This window comes from Schistocerca americana, chromosome 3 (genome assembly GCF_021461395.2).
Source record: "Schistocerca americana isolate TAMUIC-IGC-003095 chromosome 3, iqSchAmer2.1, whole genome shotgun sequence".
Lineage (NCBI taxonomy): Eukaryota > Metazoa > Arthropoda > Insecta > Orthoptera > Acrididae > Schistocerca > Schistocerca americana.
Window position 1 is genome coordinate 673,460,517 of NC_060121.1, and position 18,162 is coordinate 673,478,678.

Below are 18,162 nucleotides of genomic sequence, written 5' to 3' on the forward strand. Positions count from 1 at the left end.
TTAGCACTCTCATTATTACTTCAGATAGGTAATGCACGTAGTAAGTTCGTCGTATTCATGATTTCCTCTTCAAAGTAACATACCATACTCGTTATTTAACATAAAAGTCATTACAAATTTACGTTATTCACGAGCAGCTAGTTTAGAATATGTATGAACTTCAAATGACACAACGAACCTCCTCGTTCTGCATATGGTTTCAAACCCAGGTCATACAGGCTAGGCCGCGGTGGCCGTGCGTTTCTAGGCACTTCAGTCCGGAACCGCGTGACTGCTACGGTCGCAGGTTCGAATCCTGCCTCGGGCATGGATGTGTGTGATGTCCTTAGGTTAGTTAGGTTTAATTAGTTCTAGGTTCTAGGGGACTGATGACCTCAGATGTTGAGTCCCATAGTGCTCAGAGTCATTTGAACCAATCATGCAGGCTAAGATTTCGTGGCTGCCGGATTTTAACAGTCATTCCTGACTAGGCGTAAAGAGAGTGATATACCTCATTTTTGGACAGTATCAATTAGCAAATATCAACTTTAAAATACACTCCTGGAAATGGAAAAAAGAACACATTGACAACGGTGTGTCAGACCCACCATACTTGCTGCGAACACTGCGAGAGGGCTGTACAAGCAATGATCACACGCACGGCACAGCGGACACACCAGAAACCGCGGTGTTGGCCGTCGAATGGCGCTAGCTGCGCAGCATTTGTGCACCGCCGCCGTCAGTGTCAGCCAGTTTGCCATTGCATACGGAGCTCCATCGCAGTCTTTAACACTGGTAGCATGCCGCGACAGCGTGGACGTGAACCGTATGTGCAGTTGACGGACTTTGAGCGAGGGCATATAGTGGGCATGCGGGAGGCCGGGTGGACGTACCGCCGAATTGCTCAACACGTGGGGCGTGAGGTCTCCACAGTACATCGATGTTGTCGCCAGTGGTCGGCGGAAGGTGCGCGTGCCCGTCGACCTGGGACCGGACCGGAGCGACGCACGGATGCACGCCAAGACCGTAGGATCCCACGCAGTGCCGTAGGGGACCACACGGCCACTTCCCAGCAAATTAGGGACACTGTTGCTCCTGGGGTATCGGCGAGGACCATTCGCAACCGTCTCCATGAAGCTGGGCTACTGTCCCGCACACCGTTAGGCCGTCTTCCGCTCACGCCCCAACATCGTGCAGCCCGCCTCCAGTGGTGTCGCGACAGGCGTGAATGGAGGGACGAATGGAGACGTGTCGTCTTCAGCGATGAGAGTCGCTTCTGCCTTGGTGCCAATGATGGTCGTATGCGTGTTTGGCGCCGTGCAGGTGAGCGCCACAATCAGGACTGCATACGACCGAGGCACACAGGGCCAACACCCGGCATCATGGTGTGGGGAGCGATCTCCTACATTGGCCGTACACCACTGGTGATCGTCGAGAGGACACTGAATAGTGCACGGTACATCCAAACCGTCATCGAACCTATCGTTCTACCATTCCTAGACCGGCAAGGGAACTTGCTGTTCCAACAGGACAATGCACGTCCGCATGTATCCCGTGCCACCCAACGTGCTCTAGAAGGTGTAAGTCAACTACCCTGGCCAGCAAGATCTCCGGATCTGTCCCCCATTGAGCATGTTTGGGACTGGATGAAGCGTCGTCTCACGCGGTCTGCACGTCCAGCACGAACGCTGGTCCAACTGAGGCGCCAGGTGGAAATGGCATGGCAAGCCGTTCCACAGGACTACATCCAGCATCTCTACGATCGTCTCCGTGGGAGAATAGCAGCCTGAATTGCTGCGAAAGGTGGATATACACTGTACTAGTGCCGACATTGTGCATGCTCTGTTGCCTGTGTCTATGTGCCTGTGGTTCTGTCAGTGTGATCATGTGATGTATCTGACCCCAGGAATGTGTCAATAAAGTTTCCTCTTCCTGGGACAATGAATTCACGGTGTTCTTATTTCAATTTCCAGGAGTGTACATAACGTAACATTTTTAACGGACGCGAATTCCTACCCAGCATCTAAATAAAGTTACGTATTCCTAGAAACCCAAAATTTGCTTGTCAGCAGCGGAAAGAGGCGTTACCTGTTGTGAAGCATTGTAAGTTTTTCACCATTGAACTTTGAGCTGAAAGTATTTTCTTGCGATTTGCTAATCAATTTATTTCCTTCATACTTATCACCCTGGCATGGGAGTCTTAAGTGAAGAACGTTATTGAATTTCGTATCGTTGACGGTCGATTCGCATTTCTTCAGAGACCCTTGTATTGTATGGCAGCTTGGCACTCTGAAAGCCGAGATCTACGACCATTAACACAACTTACTGAGTCGAGCTGCCAAGAGGATTTGATGTGTAAAGGTTTTCTTCTGATTTTGTTACAGAATTTTTTCTGGGAATTCGCAGCTCCATGAAATACGAGGGCAGTTCAATAAGTAATGCAACACATTTTTTTTCTGAAACAGGGGTTGTTTTATTCAGCATTGAAATACACCAGGTTATTCCCCAATCTTTTAGCTACACAACACTATTTTCAACGTAATCTCCATTCAATGCTACGGCCTTACGCCACCTTGAAATGAGGGCCTGTATGCCTGCACGGTACCATTCCACTGGTCGATGTCGGAGCCAACATCGTACTGCATCAATAACTTCTTCATCATCCGCGTAGTGCCTCTCACGGATTGCGTCCTTCATTGGGCCAAACATATGGAAATCCGACGGTGCGAGATCGGGGCTGTAGGGTGCATGAGGAAGAACAGTCCACTGAAGTTTTGTGAGCTCCTCTCGGGTGCGAAGACTTGTGTGAGGTCTTGCGTTGTCAAGAAGAAGGAGAAGTTCGTTCTGATTTTTGTGCCTACGAACACGCTGAAGTTGTTTCTTCAATTTCTGAAGAGTAGCACAATACACTTCAGAGTTGATCGTTTGACCATGGGGAAGGACATCGAACAGAGTAACCCCTTCAGCGTCCCAGAAGACTGTAACGATGACTTTACTGGCTGAGGGTATGGCTTTAAACTTTTTCTTGGTAGGGGAGTGGGTGTGGCGCCACTCCATTGATTGCCGTTTTGTTTCAGGTTCGAAGTGATGAACCCATGTTTCATCGCCTGTAACAATCTTTGACAAGAAATTGTCACCCTCAGCCACATGACGAGCAAGCAATTCCGCACAGATGGTTCTCCTTTGCTCTTTATTGTGTTCGGTTAGACAACGAGGGACCCAGCGGGAGCAAACCTTTGAATATCCCAACTGGTGAACAATTGTGACAGCACTACCAACAGAGATGTCAAGTCGAGCACTGAGTTGTTTGATGGTGATCCGTCGATCATCTCGAACGAGTGTGTTCGCACGCTCCGTCATTGCAGGAGTCACAGCTGTGCACGGCCGGCCCGCACGCGGGAGATCAGACAGTCTTGCTTGACCTTGCGGCGATGATGACACACGCTTTGCCCAACGACTCACCGTGCTTTTGTCCACTGCTAGATCACCGTAGACATTCTGCAAGCGCCTATGAATATCTGAGATGCCCTGGTTTTCCGCCAAAAGAAACTCAATCACTGCCCGTTGTTTGCAACGCACATCCGTTACAGACGCCATTTTAACAGCTACGTACAGCGCTGCCACCTGTCGGAAGTCAATGAAACTATACGAGACGAAGCGGGAATGTTTGAAAATATTCCACAAGAAATTTCCGGTTTTTTCAACCAAAATTGGCCGAGAAAAAAAATGTGTTGCATTACTTATTGAACTGCCCTCGTAATACACAAAAAAAGCTCGTACGCGCTGCCCCTACCACGGTTAGAAGTGACGATTTTCTTAACCGTTGGAACACGGGGCTACGGACACACTGCTGCCAGCACGCCACTCTCGTCGTGGTATTGGTCGCTCAGCCTCATAAGGCGTCCTGAAAGATATTTAAAGTTGTCACTTTGTGAAGAATAGCATTTCTTTAGCCAAAAAATTGAAATTTCTGTCTCAGTGTCTTAGTTTACATGAGGATTATATAGCACGAGTCATTCAAATGGGAAGGGAATATCAAGTGAATTTAGCGAGTCAATTCAGTATCATACGCGGAAGTGATTGCACTGTCACAGTGTTGCCAAATGTTTGTGACGATGTTGTCAATTCTCTGCTGTGCTAGGAACAGCTCTGTAGCCTTATAGGAGAATCCTGTGCTCGTGTCATAGGAGGATACGGAGAGGAGGCGCGGGCTTTGGTTAATATGCTGCGTTTTCTCCTATCAGCTGTGTCAAACATTCAGGTGTGTAATCTTCCATCACGATTACAGTTTCCTACAAAATGTATACGAATAAAACACTTACCTTGTTACTTTGTTACAAAAGATTATTTCAGTACAATAAAAAAGTCTTTGGAAATCAACTTTGCCAACCTGTAACGAAAAGTAAGATAACAAACACTTTGCACTTCGAAATCGATTGCATCTATGTGCAGTCTTGTGATCATACAAGTAGAATTTCATGAATTGCACGAGAATGTAGAAAAATGTTGGTGCGAATGGAAGCTGTAAGAAACACAGTTACCTAATTATTCTGTACCATGTAATAATCAATTCATTTGATAATTCAGAAGAGAAGAAACTAAAAATTATGCCCATTAAAACAGATACTAATGTGCAGATGCGGGCACTGTGCAGATCTGCGCTTTTTCATCTTCAGATCTGTACAAATAATGTATACTAACCAGCGTATTCATTGCTTTTGTAATGTTTCCCTCTTGTTTAGTCTTCTTATGGTGAACTGGATCCACACCCATGAGTCTGATTTTTTTCTTTGTATCCTTCCATCTACTATCTTTGCGTGTTATTGTTCGGTGTTCAAAAAGCAAAATATTATGCCTGCTCCCACGAGGTATTAAAATGAGGTCGCAAAAAGGCTAACGAATTATAATCAAAATACAGTGAGACGCCAATTTGTCTGTCGTCATGGTGTTAAGTGGACAGAAATAGTTGGGTGTTATTGTCGTCTTTTCGTATTGAGATTTTCATATTACCTTGACACAGGACGCCGAGATAAATGTGTATATTCTCCGTGACGAAACATCCCACATTCCATTCATCCTGATCCATTCGTTACGTGCAATGGCGGCAATGAGTGATAGGAAAGCTGTTGTGGGGTGACGAATAACAATAACAATGGTAGCAATTACAAATCAATAATCAAGAATGTTTACTGCATTGCAGACTGTCCGCAGCTCGTGGTCGTGCGGTAGCGTTCTCGCTTCCCGCGCCCGGGTTCCCGGGTTCGATTACCGGCGGGGTCAGGGATTTTTCACTGCCTCATGATAACTGGGTGTTGTGTGCTGTCCTTAGGTTAGTTAGGTTTAAGTAGTTCTAAGTTCTAGGGGACTGATGACCATAGATGTTAAGTCCCATAGTGCTCAGAGCCATTTGCATTGCAGACTATTGACAAAATAACCAAGAATGGCTGAGTGTTTAATTGGCGCACTGAGTAGGTGTTCTTACCACTTTGTTACTGAATTCTGTTCTAGTTGTTTACAGAGAGAAAACAAAGAACCCTGTACCCATACATATCGCTAGTACAACGAGATATTACCTATCACCTATCCTTGTTTTACATCACGAGACGAACATGGCGTCACTGAGCTGATATTTGAAATACATTTCTGTTTTCTCTCTCTGTCTCTCACTCTCTCTTTTTATTTTTATTTTAATTTTTTGAGGAAAGCATCGAGAAGCGCGATAATAAGCAAGCAGGCATATAACCTGTTTACAGTTATTTTCATCGGGATACATAATGCAAAAATACAACTTTTAAGTGTGTTATTGCGTAATTCCAGTTATTGACAGCCTTTTCGTGAGCTTGCTCCCATTCAGTGGGGTGAAACCTGTCGCAGAAGCAATCAAAACACAAATATTTCTTGCACCATGCGCAACACATAAACGAAATCTCGCTGCACTGACGTTCAGTGCACGCAAAACATATCTAATTCATGTTGCTAAATACAGCTCTATCAGATATCAATTTGGAAGCGTACCAAGTGTATAATAGTGTACCCTGATATACGCAGAAAGGCCCATAGAGGTATTCGACTGAAACATAGCCATGACCAAAATTCTAACTAGGGTCGACAGCATCGTCGTCTACCACCTTGACAAATCGAACGATGACAGTGTTCGGCCGGTTACTTACGTTTACTGGTATCAAAGCTACAGCATGAAAACACATAGAAAGTAAAACAGTCATCAGTCGCAAGAGTGGTTTGAACATCACAGTGCTTTAATAGGCACGGACTTGTTGGAGGTTGTATGTGTAGTGCTACAACGATGAAAATTAATATTACTACGATGTGAAAACTTATTTCCATGATTTAAAGAAGTATTCATGATATTAAAATTGTAATTACAATTTTATTATTTTCATTTATGTGCTCAGTGTATCAAACACTTTCTAGAGCACGGAATAATTTAGCATTGTTTGTACTACGAAACTATATATCAAAAATGGTTCAAATGGCTCTGAGCACTATGGGACTTAACAGCTGTGGTCATCAGTCCCCAAGAACTTAGAACTACTTCAACCTAAGTAAGCTAAGGACATCACACACATCCATGCCCGAGGCAGGATTCGAACCTGCGCGGTTCCGGACTGCGCGCCTAGAACCGCGAGACCACCGCGGCCGGCGAAACTACACTCCTGGAAATGGAAAAAAGAACACATTGACACCGGTGTGTCAGACCCACCATACTTGCTCCGGACACTGCGAGAGGGCTGTACCAGCAATGATCACACGCACGGCACAGCGGACACACCAGGAACCGCGGTGTTGGCCGTCGAATGGCGCTAGCTGCGCAGCATTTGTGCACCGCCGCCGTCAGTGTCAGCCAGTTTGCCATTGCATACGGAGCTCCATCGCAGTCTTTAACACTGGTAGCACGCCGCGACAGCGTGGACGTGAACCGTATGTGTAGTTGACGGACTTTGAGCGAGGGCGTATAGTGGGCATGCGGGAGGCCGGGTGGACGTACCGCCGAATTGCTCAACACGTGGGGCGTGAGGTCTCCACAGTACATCGATGTTGTCGCCAGTGGTCGGCGGAAGGTGCACGTGCCCGTCGACCTGGGACCGGACCGCAGCGACGCACGGATGCACGCCAAGACGGTAGGATCCTACGCAGTGCCGTAGGGGACCGCACCGCCACTTCCCAGCAAATTAGGGACAGTGTTGCTCCTGGGGTATCGGCGAGGACCATTCGCAACCGTCTCCATGAAGCTGGGCTACGGTCCCGCACACCGTTAGGCCGTCTTCCGCTCACGCCCCAACATCGTGCAGCCCGCCTCCAGTGGTGTCGCGACAGGCGTGAATGGAGGGACGAATGGAGACGTGTCGTCTTCAGCGATGAGAGTCGCTTCTGCCTTGGTGCCAATGATGGTCGTATGCGTGTTTGGCGCCGTGCAGGTGAGCGCCACAATCAGGACTGCATACGACCGAGGCACACAGGGCCAACACCCGGCATCATAGTGTGGGGAGCGATCTCCTACACTGGCCGTACACCACTGGTGATCGTCGAGGGGACACTGAATAGTGCACAGTACATTCAAAACCGTCATCGAGCCCATCGTTCTACCATTCCTAGACCGGCAAGGGAACTTGCTGTTCCAACAGGACAATGCACGTCCGCATGTATCCCGTGCCACCCAACGTGCTCTAGAAGGTGTAAGTCAACTACCCTGGCCAGCAAGATCTCCGGATCTGTCATCCATTGAGCATGTTTGGGACTGGATGAAGCGTCGTCTCACGCGGTCTGCACGTCCAGCACGAACGCTGGTCCAACTGAGGCGCCAGGTGGAAATGGCATGGCAAGCCGTTCCACAGGACTACATCCAGCATCTCTACGATCGTCTCCATGGGAGAATAGCAGCCTGCATTGCTGCGAAAGGTGGATCTACACTGTACTAGTGCCGACATTGTGCATGCTCTGTTGCCTGTGTCTATGTGCCTGTGGTTCTGTCAGTGTGATCATGTGATGTATCTGACCCCAGGAATGTGTCAATAAAGTTTCCCCTTCCTGGGACAATGAATTCACGGTGTTCTTATTTCAATTTCCAGGAGTGTATATATGATTATTAGGGGTTAAGCATGTAATATTTCGATGTAAGACATTTTGTAAAGTCTGAATTTCGTTCTCGTACTGCTCGGTAGAGAAGGAAAAGTTTCTTAATCGATGTGAAGGTATAAAGGCTGTAAAAAGGAGAGAGAGAGAAGGTAAATGCAAGTTATTCAAAACAAATATCTCCCAAGTGTAACGTCTTGTCATTTCCTATAACTAAAAATTGCAAGGTCTAATCTGAGCCTGTCCTGAATAACAGCGAAGAACATTTATGTTATCATATATTTTCTTCGTTTGACCACGGTTGTGATTTGCATGTTTCTTTTTGTTATGCGACGTGTTATGAATATTTTCATTATACGCGCAAAAGTGCACACAGATTTAATCGAACCTGCGCCTTTCGGAAACGATAACTTTTGATCAGTAAAATTACGTGAATACCGTCTAAATCGCAACTGTGATCGCAAAAGTGTTTCCTGGACCAAATAATTCTTATAAAATGTGTATTTTCCAAAAGCGATCAGCATTGCACTATCGCTGACTCGCCACAATCGAAAGAGTAAAATCAATGCTTAAATAAAACTGCCACCTTTTAATAATGATTACTATCCCATTAAATAAATAAACAGCAATTCATTGACCATCCAATCAATAAACAGAGGGGGCAATTCAGTGGCGACCGTGACAGGACTAGCTTCAATGTGTGTGCTAATGTGTGGTTTTTCTATTTATTTCATGCTGTAATGAGCGGAAATCTACGACGACCCTAAGTAGGATATTTATGCTGTACCATTCCATCCCAATGGCAGTAGAACGAAGTACCGCGTAAGGTAGGCACAACATGTGTGGTTTTTCTATTTATTTCATGCTGTAATGAGTGGAAATCTACGACGACCCTAAGTAGGATATTTATGCTGTACCATTCCATCCGAACGGCAGCAGAACGAAGTACCGCGTAAGGTAGGCACAACATGTGTGGTTTTTCTATTTATTTCATGCTGTAATGAGCGGAAATCTACGACGACCCTAAGTAGGATATTTATGCTGTACCATTCCATCCGAACGGCAGCAGAACGAAGTACCGCGTAAGGTAGGCACAACATGTGTGGTTTTTCTATTTATTTCATGCTGTAATGAGCGGAAATCTACGACGACCCTAAGTAGGATATTTATGCTGTACCATTCCATCCGAACGGCAGCAGAACGAAGTACCGCGTAAGGTAGGCACAACATGTGTGGTTTTTCTATTTATTTCATTCTGTAATGAGCGGAAATCTACGACGACCCTAAGTAGGATATTTATGCTGTACCATTCCATCCCAACGGCAGCAGAACGAAGTACCGCGTAAGGTAGGCACAACATGTGTGGTTTTTCTATTTATTTCATGCTGTAATGAGCGGAAATCTACGACGACCCTTAAGTAGGATACTTTTGCTGTACCATTCCAACCCAACGGCAGCAGAACGAAGTACCGCGTAAGGTAGGCACAACGTCTTCAACCGGGTGCCGTACCTTGCTAAAACTTAATAATTACATACAGTGAGCGTGTCCTCTTAGGAAGCTATAAGAGTCAATTATATTTAAATAACTGCGAGAAGGATCAGTAAAATACAGCATCAAGTGTTTTCAGTAGAGGTAAACTGAACGAGATTGGAACTGAATTTTAATCAAACGAAAGTGAACATTTATAGTACTGATTCCAATCTGGTGCAGTGTAGTAATTATATTATAACATTTGCAAACATGGTGAAAACAGTGCGACGTGTAAGAAAAGCTACACAGGAGGAAGTAACTGTAGAACATTCAGAGGAGGAAGGAATAACTAGTGATGTAGAAATTGATAATATTTTTTCAGATCAGACAGAGGATGTAGAACAGGACACTAATATGAAAAAAAGTGATCCATCTGCTGTAGAACACTCAGGCAGAATACAGACGGTAGTTCAAGTGCATACTGAAGCAGAACCACAAGAAACACCAGTTACAGTCGGTTTACCACCGGTAGAGCCAACACAAACAGTAATGGATCCATTTTCTCTCTTAATGATCGAAATGGAACAAATGTTTAAAACAGATGAACAATCACAGATACAGCGTGAACAAGAAACTGCTAAACACTTGCAACTGAGATTAATAATAATTTAGATAAACGTATTAGCGGAGTAGATGAACGGATTAGGACCTTGGATGAACGCATCAGTCAATTACACGAGCGAACGCAGTTAAGCTTTTCACAGTTCTCAAAAGAGATAGATCAAAAGCTTGAAAACCGGTTAAAAGAACACAATCGCCAGCTGCGACAGCAAACAGATGCCCAGTTGTCTGCTATACAGAACAACATTTCAAGTATGCAACAAACATACCATGACTTACCACAGAATGTAAAGCAAGTAACACAGGATGTGGACAAATTACAACAAACACACACTTCTTTGGAAGCAGAAATACGCAACATAAGTACACGTATAGAAAACCATACGGTTGATAATCAAAACGTAATACAACAAAAATGCAAAGAACAAGAAGAACGCGTTGTGACCACATTCAACACGTGGCTAAATGACGAAGACAAACAAATTAGTACTGTTATACAGAAGGAACTACCTGTGATGTTACAACGAGCAGGAACACAACTGATACATGAAAACAACACAAAGATTCATGAACTCCAGACTGAATTACAAAACGTGCAGAAAGTGCTTAATGAAACACGTATGCAAACATCTCATAACAGTTCACCGGAGTGCGTTAGTATCGCAGAAACACACCCTGATCATTATGAAACGCCTTTAACTGAAAGTAGGGGGCAGACGGGCAATAATTTCAATCCAACACGTGGAGTAACATCCGTTCATCAGGACCATACACAATCATTGGTGACTCAGGATGCTTTAGTGAAGAATTCCCAGTTTCAGAAGTTTACCAATGATAAGAACGGACCCCATCCAATTGTGTTTATCAAAGGGATCCGCGGAATAATGCCAAAAAGTTGGAACGAAAGGGAGAAAATTGTCTTTACCATTACCCATATTCCAGGTGAGCCAGCGTTGTTCGCGACACAGAAAGCTGAACAATGCAGCTCCTTCCTTCTAAACAAGTATTGGTGGCGTGGGGTACAAGAACGATTAAGAAAAGAAGTTTATAGTACTGAATCATTTAATAGAAAAGGCGGTACTTTGCGGAAATATTTCGAAAAGTATCTGGAAAAAGTGAAATATTTATCCACACCAATTCCTGAGTGTGATGTTTTAAAGATATTAAAGGAGAAGTTACCGCGTGATCTAAAGGAGAAATTGTTTCACATTCCTGAAGACAACGTGGAACATTTTCTATCCGTACTGGACTCTTTAGATTTGGTTATCGAAGAGGACGGACACCATTTTGGGAATAATTCGTCGAATAATGATAATGGTAATGGCAATGGGCGAAACCACAAGAACAATAGTAATAGAAACACCTACTATGGGAATCAAAATCATTGGAATAGTCCGAATTATTCAGGATGGCAGAACCATAATATGAACACAAATGGACAGAACAGTAATGCACCGAATCACAATTATCATCCACAGAACAATAGCGGACAAAACAATAACGGAAACTTTTCAAAGAAACGGAGACGAGATTTTAGAGCTAACGCCAATTACAATAACGGTAATTTTTCAAATAATCAGCAAAACATGCAACCACCACATAACCGGCCAACACAGAATCATGCACAACAGGAATGGCAGCAGCCTAGGCCACCGCAATATCACAACAACAGTCATGTGCAACCCCCGTACAATACAAATATGTCAAATAACATGCAGCAGCATATGAATGCGCAGCCATGGCAACCACCGAATCAAAATATCAAGATCATTGAGGTAAGTGAACCGCAACCATCCACCAGTACCAGTCAGTCAAACTAGATGCGACGACATTCTGCTCCCGTGTGTCAGTCGCAGGGTGTCTAGGGGGCACTTGCATGAATGATGTTAGTAATAACGAGCAACCAAGCGTGCAGACAACCAGCTGTAGTAACAATGAGAATGTATGTCGCATAGAATCAGCAGCGATCGAGTCGAACGACGCAAAAGATGCAGTGTGTAGGAATAATTCTGCTGATTTTGCTCAGCAACGTAGTTCAACTATGCAGATGTAAATATATAATGACGGAGTCGATATACGAGAGGAATTATGTCAAGATTTTCGGAAGAAGTGTAATTTGTTTGTACGGGAAGTGGTACAAGCAGCTATAGTTTGTGATATTTATGGTATTCAAACTACGTTGATTTTAGATAATGGAGCAACTGTTTCTGTGCTAAATGAATCGTTCTTTCTTCACTTAAAGAAGATTAGGAAGATTCCGGTTTTTCCAGTCACTAATTGTCGAGTTACAGGAGCCATTAGTCAGAAAGCCCTACTAGTTCGGGAATAGACACGGATTTGTTTTAATTTTGGAATGGGAGCCAAAGAGTGCACCTTCACTATTGTAAAGAGTTTAGCCGTGAACTGTCCCCTCGGATTAGATATTTTGCGAGAGACGGAAACTATAATCGATCTCGCAAAGGGTGAATGCAGCATGTGTTTCGGTGACACGAGAGTCAGGTTAGACTTGGTAAAGACCAAAGAATTGCATGGCAAATATTGTCAAATTTTAAAGATACAACCGATTCGCTTACATTTATGGCGGCTTCAAGATAGTTTCAATTGCAGTACATTCCCGGTCGTGGAAGATATGAAGGACGAGGAGAATATCCACCTCTCTGAAATAGTAGAAAAAGTACAATCCTCTGGTCTTGACAGTCCGCAACAAAAGCAATTATTAGACACACTTACTAATTATCGTAAAGTATTTTTGAAAAAACCTGGACTAATTAAAGGTTACGTGTACGACGTGCTAGTGTTTCCCCATGAAATTTACTGTCATCAAACGTACTCAATACCCAGCGCGAAAAGGGAAGCGGTAACAAAAGAAATTATACGGCGATGTGGCGTGTGGGAGAATAGGAACATAAAACATTGGCAGCATCAGTACTGCTTGGAGGAAGAGACTCTCAGAATACCAATTAGTTGTAAGAAAATTTCAGCTCCAGTTCGACGGAGAAGAGGACGCCGAGTTGCAGCAAGGAGAAGAAGAATTGCTTCAAGACGATTCCACCCTAAGACATTTAATCAAACATAATACGAACTTGTTGAGATTTAGTAAACTTTCAGGAACTTATGTGTGTGAAACTACGAACAGTGAACAGAACTGCATATTTCACACAACAGTAGGATATAGTAACTTTAGAAAATAAACGTTTCATTTTGTTGATTGTTAACTATTTTGAACTCACTAGGGTGAGCAGGTTATGGTCTTTTTTTTTTCTTTCAGACTGTGACAGGATACAGTTACAACATGTAAAGTTTACGCGAGTTACGTATAGGTATAACAAATTTTCCACCGTAAGTTAGTGCTCGGACTTGCATGAGCTATAAAACAGGTCGAACAAGATGTTGTCCATGACGGAACAGATCATTACACAGACAAACACATACAGACTTGTGTTTATCACTGCACAATTCTTTGTAAGTCCAGGAGCACCTTTTCGAGAAAATAAATGACTTAGGATATGCTTTTGTATTGTAAATGATTACAATTATGTACTTCATTTGATATGTACAATCATTCAGTTATTTGCCATTATGTAACTAGACTGTGTAAAGACATTCTTATGGGTAGCACAAGGACTTTACCTTGTCAGACTTGATAACTGTGATCAAGTGACTACGTGGTGGAGTGAACATGTCACAGATGACCTATGAACAAAGACTTCCTGTGAACATTATCCTCTACGCGTATAAACTTTATTACACTGGCGAAAGAGTGGAATTTAAAACAAAAGTGGACGCCCAATGAGTGCGCTGTGTTACCATGATTTCGTTTTCAAATTTTGTGCTACGAGTGTTTAGTAATGCCAAATATTCAGAGTGTTATTGGGACAACATGCGTGGACGTAACATTCCAGGCAACCTAAAACTCAAGAGCAAGTGTTTTTATCGATCAGTCAGCAACAGTGGTGAGTCGTAACAGTGTTGGGAACTGCTACTGACTATATCATTAAACCCGTTGCAGAACTGTATCAATGTTGGAACGTAATTACATGAACCTTTAATTTCAGATAGTCAGTTACGTCGGAAGGACGAATGGACTTGCATCATGATAAAGAAACTCACAAACAGTCTGTAAGGGGTCCGTAGGCCCTTACTATAAGTTTGCACTCGGCACAGGTCGATAGGGCAAACAATCGATAGTGTCGTGTTGCGAGAGCGAGTGTAGAGTTGAGTCGGTTCCCACGTTGCAGGCTGAGCCGTGTGGAGGCCTGTTGCTGTAATGCAAGGCTTTATCGACAAATGAAGTGGGCATCGCCGCGGTTTAACCCCTTTGTGTTAGAATAACACGGGAAAGTGAAGAAGTATAATTACGAGAGTGATCAGTGCTATTTCTGTGCCGATATTTTGGTTTCGCGTCTACCGCAACGGCATCATTTGGATTGCAGTGTTGGATTGCAGTGATTGAATTTGCGTGTGGCGATAATGAATAACGAAGAAGCCTGTGCTGAGATTAGCCGTAATTAAATATGTATGACAAAGGCAGTGGCTGTCTCCTTCCTGTTGTGATTTTGAGACAAATATAGGTCCTTGATTAGTGAAGCTGTGTTGGCGTTTCTTCTTGTGACCGGACATTTCATTATTACAGCATTTGAGAAGGACAAAATGGAATGTAACAACTCCGTAGCACTCAAATCCGATTGCCAGCCCCATTAGGTACATGGTCACATTAATTAATTATTATTTGGGCTGCTATCAGATCCGATTGGGTCGAGATAAATAAATCGGAGGTGTTACAAGTCGAATACCTCACAAAAAAAAAAAAAAAAAAAAAAACCACACGCTCTTCTTGTTGAGTGAAAGAGTGCGTGATATATGACGTAATTTAGATGTTAATTTAAGGAACTGATACTGCTGTTTTAATTTCATGTGACTGTATGCTGGGATGCTGAGTACACGTGTCGGTGAGGGCAGTATACTGCAGCGAGATCATCCGTCATCCCTTGCCGCACCCTGCCACGCCATCCTAGTCCATCGCAGACTTGCCTGATGGGGCGACACCTCGGTGTTGCAGTACACCAAGTCGCTAGCCGTCGTCACCAACAGCAGTATCATGAAATTGTACCATTATTAAATGTCATTGTTGTTGTTGTGGTCTTCAGTCCTGAGACTGGTTTGATGCAGCTCTCCATGCTACTCTATCCTGTGCAAGCTTCTTCATCTCCCAGTACTTACTGCAACCTACATCCTTCTGAATCTGCTTGTGTATTGATCTCTTGGTCTCCCTCTACGATTTTTACCCTTCACGCTAGCCTCCAATGCTAAATTTGTGATCCCTTGATGCTTTAAAACATGTCCTACCAACCGATCCCTTCTTCTAGTCAAGTTGTGCCCCAAACTTCTCTTCTCCCCAATCCTATTCAATGCCTCCTCATTGGTTACCTGATCTACCCATCTTATCTTCAGCATTCTTCTGTAGCACCACATTTCGAAAGCTTCTATTCTCTTCTTGTCCAAACTGGTTATCGTCCATGTTTCACTTCCATACACAGCTTCACTCCATACAAATACTTTCAGAAACGACTTCCTGACACTTAAATCTATACTCGATGTTAACAAATTTCTCTTCTTCAGAAACTATTTCCTTGCCATTGCCAGTCTACATATTATATCCTCTCTACTTCGACCATCATCAGTTATTTTGCTCCCTAAATAGCAAAACTCCTTTACTACTTTAAGTGTCTCATTTCCTAATCTAATCCCCTCAGCATCACCCGATTTAATTTGACTACATTCCATTATCCTCGTTTTGCTTTTGTTGATGTTCATCTTATATCCTCCTTTCAAGACACTGTCCATTCCGTTCAACTGCTCTTCCAAGTCCTTTGCTGTCTTGCTCAATATAAAGATTGAATAACATCGGGGAGAGGCTACAACCCTGTCTCACTCCTTTCCCATCCACTGCTTCCCTTTCATGCCCCTCGACTCTTATAACTGCCATCTGGTTTCTGTACAAATTGTAAATAGCCATTCGCTCCCAGTATTTTACCCCTGCCACCTTCAGAATTTGAAAGAGAGTATTCCAGTTAACGTTGTCAAAAGCTTTCTCTAAGTCTACAAACGCTAGAAATGTAGGTTTGCCTTTTCTTAATCTTTCTTCTAAGATAAGTCGTAAGGTTAGTATTGCCTCACGTGTTCCAACATTTCTACGGAATCCCAACTGATCTTCCCCGAGGTCCGCGTCTACCAGTTTTTCCATTCGTCTGTAAAGAATTCGCGTTAGTATTTTGCAGCTGTGACTTATAAAACTGATAGTTCGGTAATTTTCACATCTGTCAACACCTGCTTTCTTTGGGATTGGAATTATTATATTCTTCTTGAAGTCTGTGGGTATTGCGCCTGTCTCATACATCTTGCTCACCAGATGGTAGAGTTTCGTCATGACTGGTTCTCCCAAGGCCATCAGTAGTTGTAATGGAATGTTGTCTACTCCCGGGGCCTTGTTTCCACTCAGGTCTTTCAGTGCTCTGTCAAACTCTTCACGCAGTGTCGAAGTGAATATTCGAATGTTGAAAATTAAAAAAGAGGGTATGGAAGATGTGCTCGCTCCACCGTGGTTTTTTTTCCGGGGTTTTTCCCATTGGCCTTTGCCCAAATGGGGGAGCGTAACTCAAAATTCCTGAGACTGAAAAGTAAACAAAGCACATGCTTCCAAGTGCAAGGACACAGTGAACTTTAAACAGAACAGACAAGGAAAATAAGCCTGCTTGGATGTCCAGTCAAACAAGTGTGACTGTACATCCAAAGGGGGCAATGTAGTGCTACAACGATGAAAATTAATATTACGACGATGTCAAACCTTATTTCCATGATTTAAAGAAGTTTTCATGATATTAAAATTGTCATTATAATTTTATTATTTTCATTTTTGTTCTCAGCGTATCAAAGACTTTCTAGTGCACAGAATAATTTAGCATTGTTTGTACTACGAAACTATATATGATTGTTAAGGGTTAAGCACGTAATGATTCAATGTAAGACATTTTGTAGAGTCTGAATTTTGTTCTCGTACTGGTCGGTAGAGAAGGAAAAGTTTCTTAATCGATGTGAAGGTATAAAGGCTGTAAAAAGGAGAGAGAGAGAAGGTAAATGCAAGTTATTCAAAACAAATATCTCCCAAGTGTAACGTCTTGTCATTTACTATAACTAAAAATTGCAAGGTCTAATCTGAGCCTGTCCTGAATAACAGCGGAGAACATTTATGTTATCATATATTTTCTTCGTTTGATCACGGTTGTGATTTGCATGTTTCTTCTTGTTATGCGACGTGTTATGAATATTTTCATTATACGCCCAAAATTGCACACAGCTTTAATCGAACCTGCGTCTTTCGGAAACGCTAACTTTTAATCAGTACAATTACGCGAATACCGTCTAAATCGCAACAGTGATCGCAAAAGTGTTTCCTGGACCAAATGATTCTTATAAAATATGTATTCTCCAAAGCGAGCAGCATTGCACTATCGCTGACTCGCAACAATCGAAAGAGTAAAAAACGGTGCTTAGTTAAAATTGCCACCTTTTAACAATTATTATTATCCCATTAAATAAATAAATAGCAATTCAGTGGCTATCCAATCAATATGCTGATGGGGCAATTCATATGCTGTTGCTTTCATCCGACCTTTGAGTTAACTTACCTAGCCAGTTAATAGGGGAACCTACAGTTTTACGTGGCTTTTGGACCACACCGCAACTCGGCATTTTTCACATCAACAAACACTGCCCCATGGGAAATATGTGTAAAACGGCACATAAAAATCGTCGGACTGGAGTGGGATCGAACCTGAGACCTTCGTATCCATTGTCTTGCTCTTTATCACCTTGCCACCATGCAGCCAACACTGTGGTTTCTGCTTGCCATTAAAGTTAAGGATCTCTCGTTTGTGCCTGCGTTGGCACTTCCGTGTCCCTTAGGAGACCTTACCTTTCGGATTACCCTCGTATACATGTGT